The following is a 23,053-nucleotide window of genomic DNA, read 5'->3' on the forward strand; positions in this document are numbered from 1 at the left end:
ACTATTGCAAAAATGCACAGAAGATTTCTACCACCCTGCTGCAAACTCACACTTTGATCAGCTTTGACTTTTAATGGCCAGCAATTCCTATAACCTGTTTTGTCTTAAATATTTCTCCAGTGCCTTTTAAATGGTGGTATTTACACTGGACTCCTGAGCTCCAAAAATACAAACACGGGCCACTTAATTAGCTGCATGTCCTCACAACATCTCTGGTACTAACGTGATGGCATCGGGGTATGTTTCAGTATTTTTAAAGGCTGCGGGCTGTCACCTAGGGCAAGTGACACTGATTGCCAGCAATATACTCCAGCACACTCTAGCAGCTTTTCAGTAGCTTTTCCAGTTTCCTGGCAACGAGGCCAGCAAGAAGACCTAAAAGTCTTTCTTAACAAGCTCTGTTTGTCCAGAATATGCACTTATCGCTGCATTGCAAACAGCAAATGATCTCCCAGGCCAGCTGATTATTAATAGAGGGAAGTGCAGTGGAGAAGCATATTTCAGGAGGGACTCTCCCTGCAAATTTGTTAGGCAATCAAATATTTGTCAGTGCAGGGGGATGTGGATTAGAGAGGGACAAAAATGCCCTAATTTGAAAGCTTTGTATTTCTCTATTCCACTGGGCTTTTCTAACGTGCTCCAGGGCTGTTTCTGTGGGGTTTTCCTGGGCCACTGTATGGTTACAGGAGAGATGCTGTGTCCTCTGCTCCCCGCCGCGGGGCCAGTTTGCTGACTCCCACTGACTTTGGGGTGTAGCACAAGAACGCAGCAAGTGAGGAACTTGTGCATTATTAACCACATCCATGTAACAGCAAGGAAGCAACCTCAGGATTTAAAGTGCATGTGAGTGTTAACTCCTTTATTTTGTTATTTATTTTTTCAGAGCTGACTTATACAGCTAATTAGCTTCTTTTCCTCCTCCTTTTTTTTTTTTTTCAGAAGCCCAACTGCCATATTTCTTTTCCTGGCAAAGGGATGTGTTGAAAGACAGCCCTCCTCCACACGGATAGATTTTTTTCACTACATCCACCTAACCATGATACACTCTGGATGATATATGGAGCTCTGCCCCCCCAAGCAATCATTTCCTTTTGCTGCTCTGAAGGGACAAAACCAGGTGACACACTGAGAAAATTAAATGCTGAAAGTTTCCAAGAAACGCTGGAGAAGTTGTGCCAACAATCAGAGATGTATAGAAGTAGAAAACAGAGGGGTAGAGAGTGGCACATGACCATCTGCCAGTATTGGAAAAGAATAAACACTGAGGAGAAACAATAGGAACTTTTTCAGATGCCGTGAGAGGGCACAAGTGGCAGGAGCATGCCAAAATAAACAGAGGCACATGTTGGCTGAGGAGTGGGACGTGCTGCCGACCGGCAGCCCAAATCCTGAATTCCCTGGTCACCGTTCCCCCAGGCAGGACTGCTGAAGTGTGCGGCGCTGGAAGTCAGAAAGGATTAAAGCCATTAGGATTTACCCATATAAGAATATATAATGTTTGGACAGCAGGCAGAGATATATTAGAGAGAGTTGGCTTGTACTGCTTTTGCGCTGCTTAGCACTGAAATAACTCCTTTCACTTTAATGCACTTATTCCCATTGATTTATGCAGGCATGAGAGGAGTCTAGCCTACAAAGCTCAAATAGATCTTTTAGACCATATCGTTCTGCCAGGAAAAGTGGTAGAATCCCTCATATCTATAGGAATATATATGTGTGCTTGTCGATGTGTATTTAATATTTCCATTTAAGGATATTCATATCATCCTTCCTGGGTACCCTCTTAGAAAGGAAAAGCACTTTGAGGTGTTCTCTGTTGACTAAAAGAGTGTGTTGGTGTCAAGATTAGGTACAGATGACTAACTTTTAGAGGAATCAAGCAGAGCAAGGCAAAGTCCTCCTGTGGTTACACACTTAAGTTTTCTTTCCTGAAAAACTTACCCAGCTGCCCAGCGGTTGTGAAAATAGCCAGCAGGTAAGAGCAGGACTATTCTGCTAAGTGAAGGTGATACAATGCAGAGCGCTTTGTTAGTGACTGAAGCAAGCAGAAGAGATTTCCCCCATTTTCTGTCGCTTCCACTAGCTCTCTGTAATTCTAGGAGCTGACTACACTCTGCAGGTGCTCATTTCTTTCCCCTGACTGTAAAGGCAGCCAGGCTGGGGAGGCATTTCCAGGCTGCCTGCATGCAATTTTAAAAATTAAAACAGGAGGAAGAATCACACTTAATAAGATTTGATCAGAACAAGCAGAAAAGAGAAAGCCAAAATCTCCCTCATCTCAGATGTGGATTTATTTTTCCTTGAAAAAAAAGAGCAGGATGTTCTGAGGAAGTTTACATCCCAAAACTTAAGTCTGGACAGTCCTTGAACAGCAAGTGACGGCAGAGTCAAGATCCAAAGGCAGCTGCGTTTTGAGCTTGTCTCAGTACTTTGGAAACATCTGCATTCTTTATCAACGTCCATAGCCAGTAAAAAGATGAAGCAGTATTTCTGCAGCTGCGGTGGATTGATGTAACTAGCATGCATTTAATTTCATTTCAAGTTTTGGCTACCTCTCCTGCAGGGCAATGGGGGATGTTACAGATGGCTAACATGCAAAAGATAGTCAGGGGCTGTGGAGTGATGAGAACTGAGTCTTTCATGTCACACAAGTTCAGGGACAGTAAAGAGACTGAGAAGAAGACAGTCCCTTACCTAGGCATCCATCTGCAGTGGGAACCTCACCCTGGTGGTCACTGGTAAAGGCTAAAGAAGGCGGCTGTTGTTGCTGTATGTGCGGAACAGAGGAATTCTTGAGCATTTACTCCAGATAAAATGAGAACGAACCCAAATATCGTGTCTAAACTTGAACTTGGACTATGAATGATTACTGTGATCAGAAAATAGGTGATTGAGCATTAGAGTCTGCTTTATTTTCATGCAGTCAGGTTTTGTCTGTCTGTGCTGAAATACTAATAAGAGGGTTTGATCCCATGCTATTTCTCGCCTTGAGGTCAGGGAGACAGCCGTACCACATGCTAAGCTCTTCTAAGCCATCAACCTTTTGAAGTTTGCCCATGCTGATTTATCTCTTAGTCCCCAAAAAACTAGAAATGTCATAGTACCTGGCACTCCAGTGATCCCCTTGATAAAGATAATAATTTTTCATTTTATGAGTGCATTTATTTAGGTGTCTGCTAACACAAAGATGGGACAACCATCTCTATATCGTAGATTGCTTTGACGAGACTTTAAAGGACTTTTCCAAGCTCTGCAAAGACCAATTGTAATGAATGTTACAGTCCAATTCAGTATGAGATTTCTCCACAAGCCAGAAAAATAAGCAGTGCCAAGTTTATCAGACAGAAAGAAGGCTCCTTTTATTAGTAATTAGCCAGCATTCTTCCTCTATTTTGCAGGGCAGGATGGCTTAAACTATTGTGGGCACACCCTTCAAGAGGGAGAAACCTCGCCTAGGAGCAAACATACGCGCGGTTCCTGTGCCTAAGTGTGCAAGTCTGATCAACGGCTGTGTAGACTGCTAATGAGCCATCTCATTAGCTGCATGCAGGAATATTTACCCGCTAGTCAGGCAGCGTTGTGGTAACCGCATGCCGAAGCACAGCAGCAGGTTGGCGAGCTCTGAACCGTCCTGACATCTACCAGTTGTAAACTTGCCCCCTTAATGCCGCTGCGTTAACACAGCAGCATGTCATCATGGTGGGATATTAACCTGAATCGTTTCCTCCTCCACCACCGACCTCAGCCACCCTACAGCATGTGAAAACTCAGCCCCTCGCAGCTCTTCGCTCCTCCACGTGCTGCTGTCTCTCCTCCCAGCTCCTTGTTGCAGCTCTGGGGCTTTTGGTCCTGGGAACACAATTATGCCGGGAGTGAGAGAGTTCCCCCAGCCTAACTCTGATGCTCGGAGAAGATATATGTGTGCTTATTTTCAGAGGTTCACTACTCTACTGGTGAATCAAGTCTGATGTAGACTCTGGTGCACTGCAACTCCTGATATGACTTGGCAAAGTAATACAGAAAAGCCCATGCCTCCCATTGATTGAATTGCAGTCTGACCTCTCCTGCCTCTTCTCTGGCAAGACTTTTGTTCATCTTTTTTTGTTCAGTATTATCCTCCTCTGATAGCCCCCGTTCCAGTCTGCCAGCAGTATTTATTACCTTTTCCACAGCATGGCTGTTTTCAGTTTTCTTACATTTCCAATTATACTGCACAGTTGCCATTGATCTGTTTTCTGTTAGCATGAAAATCAGAGCTGTGATCTATATAATTTAAGACTCTACCTTCATTAACCTTCCTTTTGTTTTTAAGGCAGACTATTTAAACTGATCTTTATTAAATAAAATTACAAGAGCTATCAATCCTCATGCTTCACGGTGTAAGTTGATCAGTGGCTAACTCAGGAAGTCATTGCCAGAGGACCTCTTTGTTAAGATACTGTAGGATTAGATGTGTTTCAGCAGTTTAATTCCTTCCGAGGAGTATATGGCCACCATCAGGGACAGTATTCTGCATTTACTGGATCACTGGTTAATTTTGATGTAGAAGAGAGCGAGTGGATTGGATGGACTCTTGCTATAGCAGCTCATCTCTTACCTGCCACAGTGGCTAACACCTCAGTGCTGATGTATGTCCAGGGTCAGATCCTTCAGTGACATATATCAGCCCAGATCCATTGACCTGATGTAATACAAAGATCCTCAGCTGGTGCAATTCTGCCCAGCTCTGCCAGTTTGAGTGGTGACCTGTTATTTGCCCTCTCCTGTCGCCAAATAGAGATGGGAGTGTGAATGATGAGGTTATTTATGAAAGGCACCGTTCTTGTCCCATTTCTCCAAATGCAGACTGCAGCTATTGACTGTCGTGGTGATACTTCGGTTTTACACCAAATCAGACTCCTGTACCATCCTGGGAAACAAAAAAACTTAACCTATAGGATGTCTGCATTCTCTAAGATATCTCCTCCCTTGCTGTGGTTGTATGTATCCTAGCTTCTTAAATTGACTTTTCACATTGTCTAAACATATTTAGACACAAGATTTCACAATTACAGGAAAGTTGCTTTCAACATCCTCCTACTCTCATTCAGATGCATTCTCTTTTGCTCTCGTGTTCTTATCATATTTAAGAATTCTGCGTAAATGAGCATTAATGAACCAATTTTAAATTATTTTTCTATGAGCAATTTCAGCTGCAAGTCACTTGATTATGTGAATCCAAATGATGGGGGTGAGGGGAGGGAGAGCATAAAACGTGTCTTTGCTGCAGTAACCCGTGACCAATTTAAGTGCTGGAGCAAAGGTAAATGCGGAAGGGTTGAGCTGCCACCTGAACGCTGTCTGCTCAGCACTGGATGGAGAAGAGACGGTGCAGGACTCTAAAAGTCAGGGAAATGCACATGATCACACAGAGGCGGCGGGGGGGGGGGGAAATCTCTTCCTCTCTGTCTCTCTCTCTCTCAGCTCACCAACGTGCGCTACCTCTGCAGGACGTGGCATTGGTATCTGCAAGCCCATCTCCCTCCTTTGGATGGGGAAAGCAGCTAACACAATCACTAGCTGGCAGAGAAACAAGCATTAGGTGGTTTGTGGGGTGGGTGCCAGCATGGAGGAAGAGGTGGGGGCACAGGGAGGTTGGGTGGATTTGTGTCACTATGCACAAGGTGCATCAATCCAGGGTCGGAAGAGAATAAATAGCCATGCCTGCAAGGCACAGTAGCACGTAGGGACTAAGACGATATCTTAAAACCTTGTGTGCAGCAGCCGCACACACTAATATATTGTTTTCCAGTGCCAGGTACATTCGATATTTTAGCTCTATAAATTTCAAAGTTAATCCAGAAACGAGTTATTCAGCATTGCAATAAAATGTGACTACCTTCTGACAGCTTTGTTCTTTTCTTTCCTCCTGAGGCACGAGCAGAGAAGAGAGGCTGGTCTGCTGCAGAAACTAATAACCACAAGTTAAACCACAAGAGATCAAAGGGCTTGGTCCACCTCTTGTGGAAGCTGATAGGAGTTTTCAACTACTCGGAAACCAAATGGGATCCGACCCAGAGCAGCTGGATGGCTGTGAGGGACAGAGGAGACTGAATGAGGCTGAATCATGGCTCCAAATATCTTTGAGAAGGAAGATCTCAGTTTCTTTCCAAGTTTGAGGCGGTTTCCATTTTGTCTCCCAGCCTGAGGACAGGGTTTAGTAGAGTGGTCATTGCCGACGCTGGGCTTTGATCACTCTGCAAAGGAGGGCTGGCTGGTGGTTGCAGAAAAGCCACTGGTTTCAAAACTCCTGGGTTTTTTTTTTCCCCCAGCTCTGCTATTGACTTTCTCTCTGACCTTGGGCACATCAATTCTTCCACTGAAGTAAGTGGGAACTCAATTGCATTTTACGTTTCTTTATGAGTCAGATTCCCTTTCTGCAAAATGAGGATCATAACACTTAACTACCTCTCAGAAGTGCTCTGAGGCCTAACAACAAATTAATGTTTAAGATCCTTGGATTTTTTTAAAAAAAAAACAACCTTTACAGATATGTGAATTTCAGTGAAAAATGTCAATTTGTTGAAACTGAAAAGTTCTGCAGATGAGGATTGTTTTCAATGCATTTCTTGGCTTGGAAAAAAAAAAAGATTTAAAGCATCGTTTTGAAATGGTTGAAATGCCCTGTTTCAACATTTTGGAAGTGAAACATTTTTGGTTTTCATTTTGAAATGACTTTCCATTTATCTTTTTCATCATATTATATGCTATAAATATGACACAAAATCAAGGCAAATTGAGTCATGACATCTCTGTTTGTTAAAAGTGAACTGTTTTGAATTACCTGAAAGGACATTACTTTTTTTTTTTTTTCTTAATTTCCTCTGCAGAAAACTCTGACATCTCCTGGATTTACTCTGACTGAGCATCTGGCCCAATTTCAAAATCCACTGAGAAATGGGATTTTTGTCCTCCTCAGAACCTGTGAGGGCACGAAGGCTCTGCGACACCGCCCCAAATGTCAGGCGGGGCTGGTATCCTGAGGAACTATTCTGCTAAAGCAAAACCAGCATATCAGAGGGACACAAGGCCTTGGGAAGATGATGAAAGGCACGACCTAAAGAGGTAGTTGTGCCCACTGGACACCAATTTACATGAAAACGCAGGTATTTAAGCATTGGAGCAGGCTACCTTCAACGGCTGCAGAGTCTCTGCCATGGGAAATTTCACAATTATGTAAGACATTTGTAGGAAAGGCCTAAGTAGAGCTGACCCTGCATCGAGCAGGCTGAGGGATAGATGAACACCTGAGGTCTCCTTCAGCCCTGCAGGTTGATGCCGCCATTTGCTCGGGCAACGTGGTGCTGATAGCAGGAGGTGCCCTGGGAAGGCAGAGGGACTACAGCAAGGAGAAAGGCAGGAAAACAGAGGGAAAACTGAGCTTCAAAAGGGCACATATGAGCAAGAGAGAATGAAAGAGAAGCAGAAGGGGAGCTGGCTGGGATCACAAGGCACAGCAGCCAAGGGAGGAAACAAGAGAGAAATCCAGAGGGGTCCAAACAAAACAAATCCTAAAAGTAAAACTAAACTCAGCTTAATCATTTGCCCACAATGACCCTCGTGTTAGATGAATAATATTTTTTAAAAGAAATCAACTACTATGAGTTATGTTTCTCATGATGAAAGTTTCTTCTCATGTCCTTTGCTTTCCACCCAAGCTACAACATCCCAGTCCTCCCTCACATCCCAAGCCTAGTTTTAATTTGGGCCCCCTTCCGTGTTCGTTTGTTTTTTTCTCTTGTTCCAGCAGCACAACTGCCCCAGCCGCTCACCAGGCAGGATCAAACCAGGGCTGTGACTGTGTCCCTTAGATGAGAGATCTCCCGGACAGAACACGGGGCCGTTCATCACAGCAAGTGGCCCATCCAGCAGAGTTCAGTGGAGTTGGACAAGGACCAAGCTGCGAATTATGCCTCATCTTTTGTGACGCCAGCTGCCAAACATCTTAATAGCAAGCAGCCCGCTTTATCCTCTATTGCAGGGGATGCAAAACATTGCCCGAGAGATGTGGCATGAGATGGAAAAGGTACAGCTCCAGCCCTCCTGTCGCAGCCTCTCTCCATTTGTTCATACACCTTAGTAATGTCGTATCAAACATTGCACACAAGTGCTGTGGCCAGAGACGTGTGACAAGGGTCTCCCTGCAGCGTAAAGGTCACTGGGCACCTGCGAACTGATTTTAGCTAGCTGAAATGTATCCTGCAGTTGCACGGTGGAGTTTTCTAATGCCTACGCAGAGCCAGCGCTGCAGCCGGCAGGCCAGCACGCCTGCATCACCACTGCCCTCTCATCTCAGAGATAGGGCATCTCCGTGGCCTCTGAGCCCCGTGACCTTTCTTACTAGGATTCTCCTGGAGATCAGATTAAAGGGAGCAGGGTGATCTGAGCTCTATCTCTGCTGACACCCTGAATTCCCGCTATTTATCAGCTTCTCTTTAAAAGGATTTCAGATTGCATTTCCGTATCTAGCATACGGAGACTTTCATTTATTTGACAGGTTGATTCTTTTATCAGACGTTTATAAGGATTTACAATACTAATGCACTCCGCATGCAGTAGTGGATTTCACACAGAAAAAGTGCTGGCAAAGGGACAAGCCGTCCTCAGAGCAGTTTTCCCTTCTCTTTCCCATCCCACCTTTCCTATGCTTTACAGAGGTAGGTCAGTACGACACAGGCTGCGATAACACTAATGCCCCTCCCAAGCATTTTCTGCTGGGATGAGTGATGATGGATGCAGGCTCCTTAGAAAAAGCTGAGTACGTGAGGCTCTTCTCTCCTTGTGGTTGTACTCAGAGGCATGGGGATACAGGCAGCACGAAGGCCCTGCCAGCAGGGTGAGCAGCAATAGGCAAAAGAAGAGGAGAAAGGCACTGAACCCTGCAGGAGATCTGCAGAGAGGAGACAGATACAGGCTTTGCTTTAGACTGAGAGCTGCAAAATAAAACCCTCCAGGACAGAGCCCGCAGGGCAGGGATTTCTCCTTTTTGACAGCCTACAGTGAATGAAGCACAAAATAGCCTGCTGTCTCCGCAGACAGCAAGGATATTTGGAGACGTCAAACTGTAGTACAGAGGATGCACAAGAGGGATGGAGACACAGCTAACTACCTCCCAGACTTTTGATTTCTTGTTCCAAGCCAAAGATCCTGAAATCATGCAAGTTTTTCTTGTGCTCCTGCTGGAATCAAAAATATAGCTTCTTTCTGCTTTGGGATAGTAGATGGAAATAAAGCTTATTTGATCTTCATTATCTGCCCTCGTTTCAGATTGAAAGATGCTTGGATTCAAAGTCTGCATATTTTCAGTCCTAGCAAAGGGCAGGAGAATAGCAGTGGACACAGCCAGGCATAAAGTCAAGTTTCCCATTTCTAAACTACATGTAAAAGCAGTTTCTCAGATTCGTTCGGGGGTTTATAAGGACAGGTTATTTCTGCTGCATAGTTGATGATTTGCCTAATATAGCTCCAGTCTCATACTGAGATTTGCTTGCTGATTTGGCTTTGATTTGACAGTTGCATTTGGTAGTCTACAATGATCAATAACAGGTTAGCTTTGGTAATATAGTCTCTTGATTTTTAGTTTGAGTTGGTTAAGTGCATTGATAGAATATGTAAAGCATCCAAGGCCCATTAGGCTCGGTTAGGATCCCATGAGTAGCTCTTCAAGGAAAGGCTGACCTAAAACTCTGCCCCGCTCCCTGCCTCACCGACCACCCGGGGAGAACGGGGTGCTGCTCCACGGCAGCTGACCCTGCCACAGTCCCGACCTCTCCACGTCCATAAGCGTGTTCCTACTTGTCCTTGTGCAGGCACCCAGTGAACAGGTTGAGGGAAGCAAGTCACCAAAAAAGAAAAAAAAAGGAACCCTTTTGTGTCACTTTAGCTCACCAAGCTGTCTGAGTGCATCAGGCGTGCTGCGTCCAGGGGCAGAGCTGCAGCAAAGCCGGGCAGATTTAGAGAACCAGCCACAGGATCGCACCAGTGGGGGAAGCTCCTTCACGATAATTACAATGCAAATTCAAAGTGATTTGATGAAACTGCACTAACCATTTATTTGGATTTTCTCATTAAACATTAAAACGGTCTTCAGCTGGTTTACCATCACATGATACCACTACTTGAATTGTGAATGGCCACATCTACTTGGGGCTTAATGAGGTTTAATTAATTTATAGCCACACCTTACTTCCCTGGTATTAATTCTCCTGCAGATGCCTGCCTTGCTCTCTCATTCATCTTGAAGGGGCAAAAGATACTTTGGATTAGTACTTAAGAGTCTCTGCAAAGTGAGGTCAAGGTAAGGGGGTGAGATTGTGTAGTGAGTGCTTAGGCACAGCACCCACTAGAACCAGTACTAACTCGGCAGAGCAAGCGGCGAATGGGTTGTAGAGAAGGGTCTCATCTCTGGCCCACGCAGGGCAGAGCAAGACAGAGGGGGTAACTGATGCTGCCTGCGTGGAGCCCCTTCGGACACCGTAAGTTGAGGATATTTTTGTTCTTACAAGGGGATGGTCTTAGCCTCCTGCTCTGTCCATGCACTGCTAAATAGACATGAAAAGAAAGAGGGAACAGGGGAAAGCTTCAGGTTGTTTAAGATGCGGTGGCACTGAAAAGGCCATTGAGAGTTTGGTTTAAACCCACTAGCATCCAGAACTCACAGCTAAGTGCCAGCCATCCAATATGCAAGCACAGTTGGATAATGTTAAGGGTGATGGCTAGCTGCAAACAGATCCTGGGTGCCTGTTATTTTGCTGTGAATTTCCAGGCTTTTTGGAGAGTTTAAATCAGAACTTTAATGGGCTTTTGATGTTGTTTTAGTTTGGTGAATAGTTTCCCGTTGTATCTGCTTATTCAGTGAAATAGCGAGGAAGCGCTGTTACAGTGGAAGATGACAAGAGACTATAGAAGCCTATCTCAGCTGCATTTGCACAGCAGAAGCCTTTAAAAATCACTGTGCTATGAACGAGACATTTCCATATTTCACGGCTATTTTTGCCGGATGTCTAAAGTTGATGATACAGCAAAAAAAATTTGAATGAAGGAAGAAGGGGAGAAAAAAAAAAGTCCTTCTGCTGTTCCTTTCTTCCTCACAATTTACATCTCAGCCATGTTGCTTGGCAAAGCCAACAAAGCAAAGTATGTTGTGGCTGTAAAATGATAAGCACATGGGCTCCACTGAGGACACTTTCTCCCTGGTATTTGGGTAGGGAAATGGGGATTAATTTTGAAGTGGAATATTAGCCTTTCTTTTTTTTTTCCTCTCTCCTTTGCTCCTTCACTCTACCCAAAAGCTTACTAGGGCAGCTATGTCTTTTGGGAGAAGAAGGTCAGAGGAACTCAGGGACATATATTATCAATGTGTGTTTCCACTAAGGCATGTGGCAACAGAGAAATTAACCCTCTGCATGCCCAATAGCCATCATCCCCTGTGCTCCCCTTACTTATTCAGGCCTGCAGAGATCTACCAGGCTCTGTAGTTCGTGGTGTAAGAAAGCGTGCACAAAAAAAGCCAATAATGGGGAATTGCGTTCCTGCTAAGTGCTGCTTGGTGAGGCTGTGGGACATGGCATAGAGTGAGGAGGCTAAAAATAAGCAAAGGAAAACAGAAGCTGAACTTCAAGGAAAGCTTCCTGCTGTCCGAGTCTGTTGTGTTTCCAGAGAGGCTGCTCAGGACTCCGGGATGTTACGCCCTTCTGTGATGCTGTGCCCAAAATTATGGGTTGCTTTTCAAAGCCCATAGAGTCTGTTTTTTGCTTCCGTATCATTTATACCAATTATCATCTGTGCCCGTTTCTTAAACACCTTCCATGTGTTTGGCAGTCTTTGTCCCACCGTGAAAGATGTAGCATGCACTGAAATGCTCAAATAAAAGTGCGTGTGCCTCTGCAATTAGCTCGGCTCTTATGGCACCACTGAAGAAGACAGGTTTGGGGTATTTTTTCCAAGGAAGGATTTGAAAAGACTTTTTGGACTGGGGCTAGGAAATCAGCTCATGGATGATGGAAAAAGATCCCATCCCTGTCCGCTACCAACATAGACTCCCACTGTGGTGGGTGTTTTGAGCCTGGCCTGTGACTCCCTGGCCATTTGGCACATAGCCCCGCACCCCAAGGGCCTTGCTTGTGCAACACAGAGCGAACGTCGCTCAGGAAGCTCTTTTTAACCCAGATGTAGTAAAGCATCTTGTCTTTGACCTACCTTCAATGGCCGTGAAGGGGATGAGGTTTTTCCCTTGGATCAGCAGACCAAATAAAAGCAGAGACCTGCAGTTATCTTTCACTAAAGGATTAAAGTTTCTCTGGGTTGACATTATTATAGTGACCACAGGCAGCTCCAGACTGGCTAAGGGGCTGCCAGTGGGGACATAGGTTTAAACTGCAGGTTGAGACATCAAATTAAGGAAAGCTGTTTCATCCAAAACTTTGGACTCTGGGGCTCAGGCATGTCTCACGCACCCCATGGAGGAACCAAGCTGGAGGCCACAGCACAGGGCTGGCGGTCAGAAGATCAGCCAACTCCTCCCAAGTCACTAAACTTCTCTATTGCTCACTCTCTCCGTCTATAAAAAAAAGGATTATAACACTTGTCTCAGACGGGTGTGTGAGGATCCATGGCTGTAATAAACCTTGCAGCTGTGGGCTGGAATACACCATACCAACACTCACTGTGGTTACTAGGGAATAATTCTTTGCATATGACCAAAACAAACTGAAGGAGATTTTGGAGGGCAGCTCCACGCTGTATAAGTTACGGTGACATTGGCTCAGGATAAGCAAATGGTTTAAGTAAGTCAATCCTCTACCAAAGGTTGAAATACAGAAAAAGCCCATTTGATTGTTTTTTTAATAGTGGGAAGATCATACAATTTTTTTTTTTCTTCATATGCTTTTGGTTCTGGGAGCAGTGAAAGAGCATTAGAAGTACTCGAAACACTGGAAAAGCAAAGAGAACAGCTAACATTAATCTGACCCTCGACAGAACAATGCGAACGAAGGCCACTTTCATCAGGTTTCCACTATGTTCATAGGAGAACTGGGAGCAATTCTGGAAATCAAATCCAAAGTATGGGATCTGTTGCAGATTGCATCTGCTGAAATATCTGCAGAAGTTAGCAACTCCTCCTGCAGACTGAGGTGGAGCTTGTGGAAACAACTAAAACTTTCCAACAAGTAAAACTTTCCTGGCTTTGACTCTGTTTGGGTCAAAATTTGGGGGATTACTGGAGTTTCCTCAGACTAATAGCAAAAGTCAAGGGCTGTAAACCCACATGAAATGCGACTGCAAATTACCCTTCACAGGGTTGTACCCTAACACAGATGTGTCTAATGCTAGAAGAGAATCCAAACCCAGCGAAGCCACTGAATCTTTCCTTTCCCTTCACAATTCCTGTTTTGAGTCAAAGCTCTCCCTAGGCTACAAGAGGAAAAACTTAAAATTAGGTCAGAGCTCTGTACTCCCATTAGATGCTGAGGTCACTGTGGTTGTTACCAGAATAAAGTCCTCAGCTGCAATCAGGACACATGGCGTACTCAGAGAGGAGCTGGTCTCCTGTGCTACAAGAAGGATTCACTGGCCCCGGAACGGCTGTGGTATAAGGTTTAATCAGGTTAGCTAGGTTTTCTCTCTTGATTTCACAGCCTCCATTCAGCACACCAGATTATAAACTTTCAACATGTAATTGAACCTGACTCAAGGAGCCAATTGTATTACAGTGAGCTTTAAAAGGGGGAATGGCAAGGGCTAAAGTTTTCATTCAACGAATGCAATTTCTGTGCGCAGAAATCAATTCAATTGACATCAGTTGAGCTTTAATGCTGAATTAAAGAGCTGCCAGGTTTCCCCCATGGGGCTTTTACAGTCCGGGTTTTATGAATTCATTAAAATGCACACACAAACTTTTAGGGAAATAGCATTACACTGTAATAAGAGCTACAAATCGACCATATTCCTCCGAGAGAGAAGTCTAATTTGAGTTGCCTAGTTGGCAAAATTGTTTTCCATCGCTTTGCATTTATTAGCAGAGGGTGTCATATTTTCCCTTGTTTCCATTTTGCTTTCTTGTTGTTTGCTTAGCAAGGGAGAGCATCATGTCTAGAAATATCAAGGGGAGATGGAGTCTTTCGAAAGCAGGTGCCCACTTGGGAAGCTGTAGCGTTGCAGGGCTCTTTGAGGCAAGCCATGCTTCAAGACAAGCCGGGATGGTTGGGCTGGAAGTCTGAAAGACTTGGTGAAGGCTTCTAGAACTGCAGGGCTGATGGTCTCTGCCAACTGGAAGTTGGAGTCCCTCAGCCTAGGATGGAGGAGATAAGCAGGGTGGCTGCAAAGACATCTGTGCTGAAGGAGAACGCAGCTTCAGTGAGAACTGGAACTGGATCTGAGGCCAGTGGAGAAGTGAGAGGGCCAGACATGTTAGAAAAATATCTCGAGTTTCAGTGCCCTTCCCCTCCATTAATCTCTCAAACTCACTGAAAAGAAGTAGCCTTGCAGCAGCCCACAGCTTCCATCTTCTCCGCATTAACTGCAGGCACAATTAGACTAACAAATATTGGTTTCCTCTGAGATACTGACAATGGCTGGGAAGCTGCAGGGGCAGCCACAGAAACCATGCCCATGGAGAGGATATTTGAACAGGTCAGCAGCATCGCGTTACCTCTATGCCTGTGTTGTTGCGCTCCTCCTATCGCACAGATCGCAGCACTCTTTCTGATAATGAGCAGTCACAGGGTTTCGTTAAGTGTGCTCTCTAATTGGATTGATGACCCTGGTGATCGGAGGTCTTGACCTATCCATAAAACAAGTGGGACTCAGAAAGCACAATTTCCTCATCCCACTGTTTTCCTAGCATGACTTGGCTCCGGCTTTTGATGGATGAGAGAGTCTCTAGGGCTAATTCAGCTCCTGCGGTGAAGGCACAGTTGATGTCATTTGGGATGGTGAATTTTGCAATGGGGACACACATGCCTGTGCAAGGAGCCTCTACAGACAAATCTGACAGGCAGCCAACCCTCTGTCGAGTGGTAATAGATAACAGTCACTGCCAACTCCCATTTCCAGGCTAACTTAGTGATGTGGAATGACTCCATATGCTCTAAACAGATCTGATCTCCCACTCCAATGGGTCAGGAGGACCTAGAGAAGCAGCAGAAAGGGGCACAAAGGGAATCACCCAGGACAGGGCCCTTCGCTCCCAAGGTTGAAGATATTCCAGTGCTTCCTCCTTTGCTGGATGCATGCGTGGGACACCCTCCAAGCAAACAAAACTAAATGGCACCTCTACCCCTAGTGATGGCATACAAATTATACAGAGTAGCTCAAGGAGACATGTTAGAAAACAGATTTATACAAAAGGCATATGCATCTGTTGGCTTTCTTTGCTTGGTTCTCTAGATGCGAAAGAAGCCAACAGATCATAGTGTTACAGCAGCGGGGTGGGCAGTGTAGTAAGGAATTATTTGTGCCATTTCCTCAGTGTTTTGCACAGGCTGTTTCTTGTAGCTATTCATGAAGGGCTGTGAAGAGGAACCTAGGAGAAGATTAGTTCAAAGATTATATCAATGCATTTTGCTGGACAGCTATTACTTTTAAATAGCAGATATCTTCCTTTTTGTCAAATGCATCTCTTTTTTTTTTTTTTTTTCACAACAGAGGTTTACATAAAACCAGAAAAAAATATACTGCAGATTTGCTGATGAGCCAGCTAAGATATTAAAGGGGGGGGGGTGGTGTCCTCTCCTCATTTTTTTTCTTTTCAGTGGATCATGCTTAGTCTTTGTAGATGAAAAGAAGACAAGCTGTCATCTCTTCACACTTAGAGAACTCACAGGAGAAAAGGAGGAGCAAGAGGTAACTAGACCAAGCACTCTTGCAATGAAGCCTGGTGGACTGCAAGCCAAGAAGGAAGCTCATCCTTTACCCATAGCCCCAAACACTCTGAATATCCAAGTGGAAAGTTCCATCCAAGCTGTCTGCAGACCCATCAGCAGCAGGACTGGGACCCTTCTTTTTAACCTGTAAATTGACACAAATGGGCAAATTACAGACCCAGCAGGAGGGATTATGCCTGAGGCAGGCAAGATGTGACTCATGCAGAAAAAGCAGCGAGAAGGGGAAAGCTCAGTGCCTCCATTCCTTGCCCAATCCCTTTTCCCAGGTCAAGAAGCAAAACTCTTTGGAAATTGTAGTTGCCTCAGCAGGGCACAAATCCTGCTGCCGGCCAAGTCCTGCGGGCAGTGGCAGAAGCCACTTGCTGAATCAGCTTTCCTGAGGCCACCTGCCTCACATGCCAGAAGCTGCCAACCCCAAATGTAAGGCTTTCAAGATAGAAAATCTTAGACACTTGACTGTGCCTGTATATGCAGAAAATGCTTGTGACAGATAGACTGTTAGATCTTAATAAGAATTGTGCTTAAAACCAAATGTTCCAAGAACCTGGTCCAAAAGAGAAAAGGGTTTAAGAACAATATAAAAAACCTAGTCCTGTTGGTACTAACCCCTTCCCATTAAAAGACATTTGGAAACAAAGCCTAGAAGACGTTTTGAAATGCACAAATATTTATAGCACAGGTTATTGCAAATCTCCATTTACTTCATCCCCCTCTCATTTATACTCCCACACACATCCCCCTCTAGACCTGCTTGTGTCTGCACTGGACCATGGTAATTCACATTTTGGGAGACTTTCGCGGACTGTAGCCAATGGAGAAGGAGGGAGCGGATTGAAAAATCCGGCAGCGTCCTGGCTATCAAAGGTGCTGCGAAAAAGGGTCGCAATTCCTGACCAGCAGCATCGAGGTTTCTGTTTTCTTGTTCTGGAGTGCGGCTATTCCAGCCATTCCCACCCGCCCTCCCTCCCAGGCTGCCCCAGGAGGAGCGGTGGGGCCGGGGGAGCTCGGGGAGCGCCGTGGAATGGTTCACTCGTGGGGTGCGAGTGACACCCTGTGGCCACCTCTCCCCCGGAGCTTCCCCCATCGTCAGCGCTCGCAAAGAGCAAGGGGTGGGAGAGGGATGGTTCCAGACCCCCTCCCAGGAGAATTCTCTCCTCTCAGGGTCTACAAAGCGGTGGGTCTTGCGATGAGGAGGAGGACGAGGAGGCACCGCTTGGCGCAAATGGCAGATGGCTCTCTGAGCCTCCCCTGAGCTTCAGCCAAACCTGAGGAAGCGGAACCGGAGGTTTTGTGTCGCCATGTGGCTAATTCCCTTTGAGCTGCTGCTCTCCCGTCCGTGGCTTTACCTGGCACCGCACAGCTCATCACTGATTGACGTGATCTCAGCATCTTTCGATAGCGCTGGCCTGAGGAATGCAGGACAGTATTTACGTTCAAGGATATCTTTTCTTGTGAGATCGCAAGCTGTGCTCAGACAGCTGAGGAAGGTTGAATGGTTTGGGCAAAGGTTGGGAAATCACCTTGAACTTCTTTAAGCCAATGCAAAGTGCAGCAGAAAACTAGTTATCCAAAACCCAGACTCTCAGAGCTGTTCGGGCTATCTTATTTTAGCCCGTTACACACAGCAAAACCGGTGTGGTGTAGATCCAAGACCGTTAATCCAAAGCGCTCCCAGGCTCACCAACAGCCAGACCTGTATGCATTCAAAGTCTGGCTGGAGGTCTGCCGCAGCTCAGACCCAAGCCCCAACACTGCAAGTGTTTCTCATCATGGAAAACTGTATACTTTGGTTTGGGTTTTTTAATTTTTTTTTTGTGAGGTCATGAAGTAATGAAGATGTCTTATTCCCAACACATAGAGGGAATCATCCAATCCACCACTCCTTAATTCTCAGAGTGCAGAACATTCTGGTTTGCTGTTGAGAGCAGGGAGGAAAAATATCTCTTACAGGAGGAAGAAAAACCCCACACTGCAATCACATAGTTGCTGTATTACTTGTCTGGATCAAGTATTGTTTTGTTCAAAATGTCAAATTTTGGGTGTCTGTGTTTCAGCAATCCAGAGAGGAGTTAGCTTGAAAATCATCCTTCTGTCACTGAATTTCCAAATTACAGGGAAAAAAAGCAAGTGAAAGGAGCTCTGCCATTAGGTTTGCCAACTTCTTCCATTTCAGCAGCAGGCCAACAGTTTTCACATTAATTCACTGCCCCCAGCCCAATTATGTGTTTATGATTTTAGGTTTTCCTACAGTAGGAGGGAGAAAGTGATTAATCTCTTTATTAGGGATGGGTGGGAGGAGAGATTTCAGTGTACATCCATTCTACTGAATCCCCAAACTTTGGGGCACCTGCCCCTCCTGACACTCTCACAGCATTCCTCTCAATTGGATAATTTTAGATCTTTGCATACCTGCTAATAGCCTCTGCAAAAGAAGGTGGGGGAAAAGTAGATTGCAAATTTGCATTCATTTGCACACATTTGCATACATTTCAGCACATTCCCTCAGACGTACATGCCCTCCCGTTAGGAAGGGATTGTCCACCAAACTCTAATGTGAAAACCTTACCACCTTCCTGTATTCATCCATGAACGAGGCATGCAGAGGAAAGATGGGAGATTCACAATAACTTATGGGCTAAACAGTCCATTTCCACAGCACAACATCTCAGTAATGGAGCAGGTCAGCCTAAAATACAGCTTATGAAAATAATGTCATACCTCTACGCTCCTATCTGTCCTAAAACACATACCAAAGTCAAAGGCCTGCTGCAGGTAGTCCAACATGAGCACTCGTCGTTCTGCTTCTACTGGATGCCCGTCTGCAGACCCGTCTGAACTGTCCGGGGTGTTCCCCAAACTACTGCAACTCCACTCCTCCTTCCACAAGTGTGAAAGCATGGACAAACGAAAAACCAGCTTGTAGATCCCAGCAACCACGTATAAACCCAACCAGCCAAGAAATCACAGAGGCTTTGGTTCTGCCAGCCTTTTTCCAATGCAATAACTTAATTCAATCATTCTCCGTCTTGAGAGAGATTATTATGATAAACACCACTTTCATGGTCCAATCTGAAGTTCAGTGATGGTCCTGGAGGACGGTGGATCAGGTTCTTATTTTCCCAGGAATCAGAAGACTTGGCCGTCACTGAAAATCAAAACGACAGAAAACAAAACAGCCCACCTGCACCACCTCCTTCTAAACCTTCAGGTTGTGAAAATTATCTTCCTAATGTAAATAGCTTCAGTAATTAGGATTGTTGAATATACAGTACCAAGGAATGTGCGGTTCATGATTTTTTCAATGAGAACATATTAAATTATGCCTTTTGATATCTCCTTTCGAAATGCAGATTTTCAAAGTTTTATGTGCTGGATGTGTGTGCCGACTCTGTCCATACATAGCAAATGCACTTAAAATACTAACATTTCCTTGTAATAGCTTGATTGATGAGATTTTGCTTAAAAAAGGGGGAGGAGAGGGAAATCAGATAAAAGAAGCTGGCTTGGGGAGTTTTGATAGGAATGTTTGTGAGTCCCGATTCACCCAGCTTTCAAATGATCCGGAAAATGATTGAGCCCCTTCTGAGCAATCAAGGAATAAAATTGGTTGCTGTGGGCCAGACCTTCACCCGCTGTAAAGTGCCTTACTCGCAGCTACTTGAATGAAACCACTGCTTTGCAACAGGTGACATTTCGGCCCCGAAATGCAGCAATACGGGAAAACCTCTCTGCTTTGTCGTGTGTGCAGCCTGTTTGGGGTGGTCACCCCTCCAGCAGCTCTGTCTCTGGGTGCACCAGGTCTCAGGCTGACCCTGTGCTGAGTTTTAGCAAGTAAGGAGCAGAGGAGATGGGACATCACCCAAGGTGTTCTTCTTCACAGAGAACTACCATCCTTAAATACAACTGCCTCACATCTGTCAGGTTTCTCTCTCGCTGTAGGAAGGACTAAATATGAGAGTTCAGCCTGACAAATCTGAGGTCTCCTGTCCTAGACTTGCCCTGGCTGCTAAGCAGATGGTTGATTTAGAGGGAACTGGAGCTTCAGAAATTCCCCTCATGCCACAGCCTCAGATCCATCATCCTTCAGCTTTTCACAGCCAGAGGGAGGCAGGCATATCTCTGCTTCAGAATAGGGACTGGAAGATTAGTCAGGCGAACCCAAATACAAATCCAGCTCCATCAGGTCTTTCCCTGCAGCTATATACTGTCTCCCATGTGATTTTAGGCAACATTTTCCAATCTACTTTCTGATAACACCGCCACCTAGTAGCACTTAGGACACTATCCCAATATTAACACACACACAAACCCCCTCTTCCTACAAGTATTTCCTTCCACCAAGAGAGCTCCCAGGTTGTGGGCACTTCTGTTGGCTTGTTTATACTTTAATATCATCCAAGTAATAAGAGCATCAGGAAAAAGAAAACAAAACACAGAAAACCCTCTAGTGGGGTTGGTGCTGCTGTGTGTGCCTATGGTAACTACTGTGAGCATTAAGATGAAGCACTTCAAGCATGAACAATAATTTTAAAAAATTCTGGAATATAGATTAAAGCACCCCAGCACTTTGTAATAGTATTTGTAATGCAGATAAAGCATTTGTACTCTAATTTCCAGCACCACCAACAAAATAAGTAAGTGTGCTTGGATTGCATTTTTCTTTCAAAAACTGTTCCAAAAATTATTCATATTGAAGGAAAACAACTTAAACTGGATTTAGAAACACAATGCAAGCGGGAAAGTTACTCGCTGTTATCAGCATGACAAGTGCAACCTGTTCCTTTGATAAATGGTGCTTGAAGAAAGACACAAAGCTCATCTGCTTTGTGTTTTAAGTTTAATTAAGTAGCGAATTAATGTTTGCAAAGTGCTTTGAGATCCTTCATCAGACAGTGCTCATACAAGTGCAAAGCACTTCCAGCATGAAACGCATTTCCAGGAGTTGTACTAACCTATTCATGTCTTTCTGACAGCCTGATCTGCAGCCTGAAGTGGTCAGGGAAAAGATCCCCGCTGACTTCAAGGTGTATCAGATCAAGCCTGCAGGACACGAGTCTTGATTTAGTAGGCAAGTCCCACAGAAGAGAGCTGGAATACTTCCACACTTAGAGTTAGGCAAGTATTTAAGTAGCTTGCTATAGAGAGTATATTTTTATATGCATGCTATTCATTGAGTCATAGAGCTTAGGGCCAGAAAAGGCCATTAGCACAGCTCAGCCGACCTCCTGTTTATTTCGGGCCATTAGAGTTCACCCACTAACCCTGTGCTGAGCGTAACAACCTGTGTCTGCTAAAACATCTTCCGGAAAGTGCCTCCAGGCTTGTTTTAAGGCCAGGTGGATATAAGGAATCTACCACTTTCTTTGAACTAGTGCTTAATCAACCTCACTGTTTAAAATGCGAACCTTGTTCCCTTATTCCTCATTTGAATTTATCTGGCTGCAGCTCCTAGCCATTGGTTCCCGCTATGCCTTTCTACCCTGGACGAAAGAGCCCTTTAGCAGACAGAGAAATTTTCTGCAGCAGCATTTGCTAAGGTAGCATTACAAAGGCTACTTTCATGCTTGGGGGTGGAAGATCACTGCTTGGGATAAGAAAGAAATTGAAAGAATTAACATTATTCTACAGGGATCCAAATACAGAAGGTCTGGTACAAACAGAGACATCTGTGCTCCAAAGATGCCGTAGCCTAGAAAGACCAAAACAGTCAAGTGAGGGAAGAGTAAGGCTAGGGGTGTGACTGCCACTGGAAAAGCATCTCCTTAGCTCTGTTTTATTGCCACATATTTGCATTGAGAGCGCTGGAGGTATACAAAAACCTCCTTTTCTGGCCAGTTACAGCCTGTGCCTTGGCAACACTTGGTTCCCAGGAGGAGCAGCAGAACAAGGACTGATTCACTGCAGCAAACCTGGAACCCAGCAGGGCCAAAATCTCACCATATTTCCATGCCAGCATGGAAGTTTTGGGAGATGTGGAAAACTCTGGGCCCAGCTTCGCAATATTGCTCATGCTACGGGAACACGTAGTCAAAGTAGATGGGAACTGCATTTGGCCCATCACACTGGCAGGCAGCTGAAGCACAGTGATGGGGACCTGCTGGAAGTTAGGAGCTGCATACAAACCCAAACCTCTAAACACGTTTAGAAAGCCATATGCCGCCAACCCAGGCAGTAAGGAGAAACCGTCTGTTTGCTCAGAGCCCAGTGCAACTCCCACACATGGCAACGGAGACGGAGCTAGATGGGTCCCCTGGAAAGTATCTCTTGTTTCTTATTTTATTATTATCTCTAGGCTCTCCTCATAAAGTCTCCAGTTCAAAAAGGCGAAGAATTTGTTAACAGACAGGGGATGCTCACCCCACATAAACATCCAGCGTTTCCACGTCCGGGATGCCTAACTGCTCCATGACGGCTCTGCCAGTGCTTCCGAACCGCAGCGAGTGAATATCATTAGCAGCAGCTCCCAGCCCCAGCGCAAGGGCTTCGTTTGCTTTACTGTTGGCTTGGTAACAGCTGCTGTTACTGTTCGAGGTGGCAGGAGGGCAAAAAAGTGCTTAATGCTTTAGAGCTCTTCAGGAAAGCCTTGTAGCATCTTTGGCAGGGTTTAATAGCAGCCAGGCACTCCCTGGAGCAGTGTCCAGCGACGCTCTCGGGTCGTGCTCTTTGGTGCTGTAGCAGTGCCCCTGCTGCCTCCGCACAACGCCAAGGGCCGGGGGCAGAGCCCAGGGCCAGGCTGCGGTACCGGGAGCACCAAAGGAGCAGCTGGGAGCAGCCGCCGGACACAGACAAACCCTGACATATTAATTGTACCTAACGGGGCAACGACGTGCAGCTCTGCCCCATCCTGACTTGGGAACAGCGAGGGTGAAGCAGGTGTTGCTCCAGCAGTTCCTGACGCAGAGTCTCATGGGTTTTTCACATTCGGTGGGGCAGGTGATAAGAGGCCCATCCAAAATGCCACTTCTCTGCCTCTCTCAGGGCATCAGCCAAGAGAGATGTCTGGAAGGAAAACTGGGGTCTATGTTCAGATTTCACCAACAGCTCTGTGTAATGCAGCATGCAATGCAATTACCACCCACCACTAATATGCTTTAATACGCTTTAATACAGGGGATGCAGGCTGCAAGAAA

This window comes from Platalea leucorodia (genome assembly GCF_965183815.1).
Source record: "Platalea leucorodia genome assembly, chromosome: 9".
Taxonomy (NCBI): Eukaryota; Metazoa; Chordata; class Aves; order Pelecaniformes; family Threskiornithidae; genus Platalea; species Platalea leucorodia.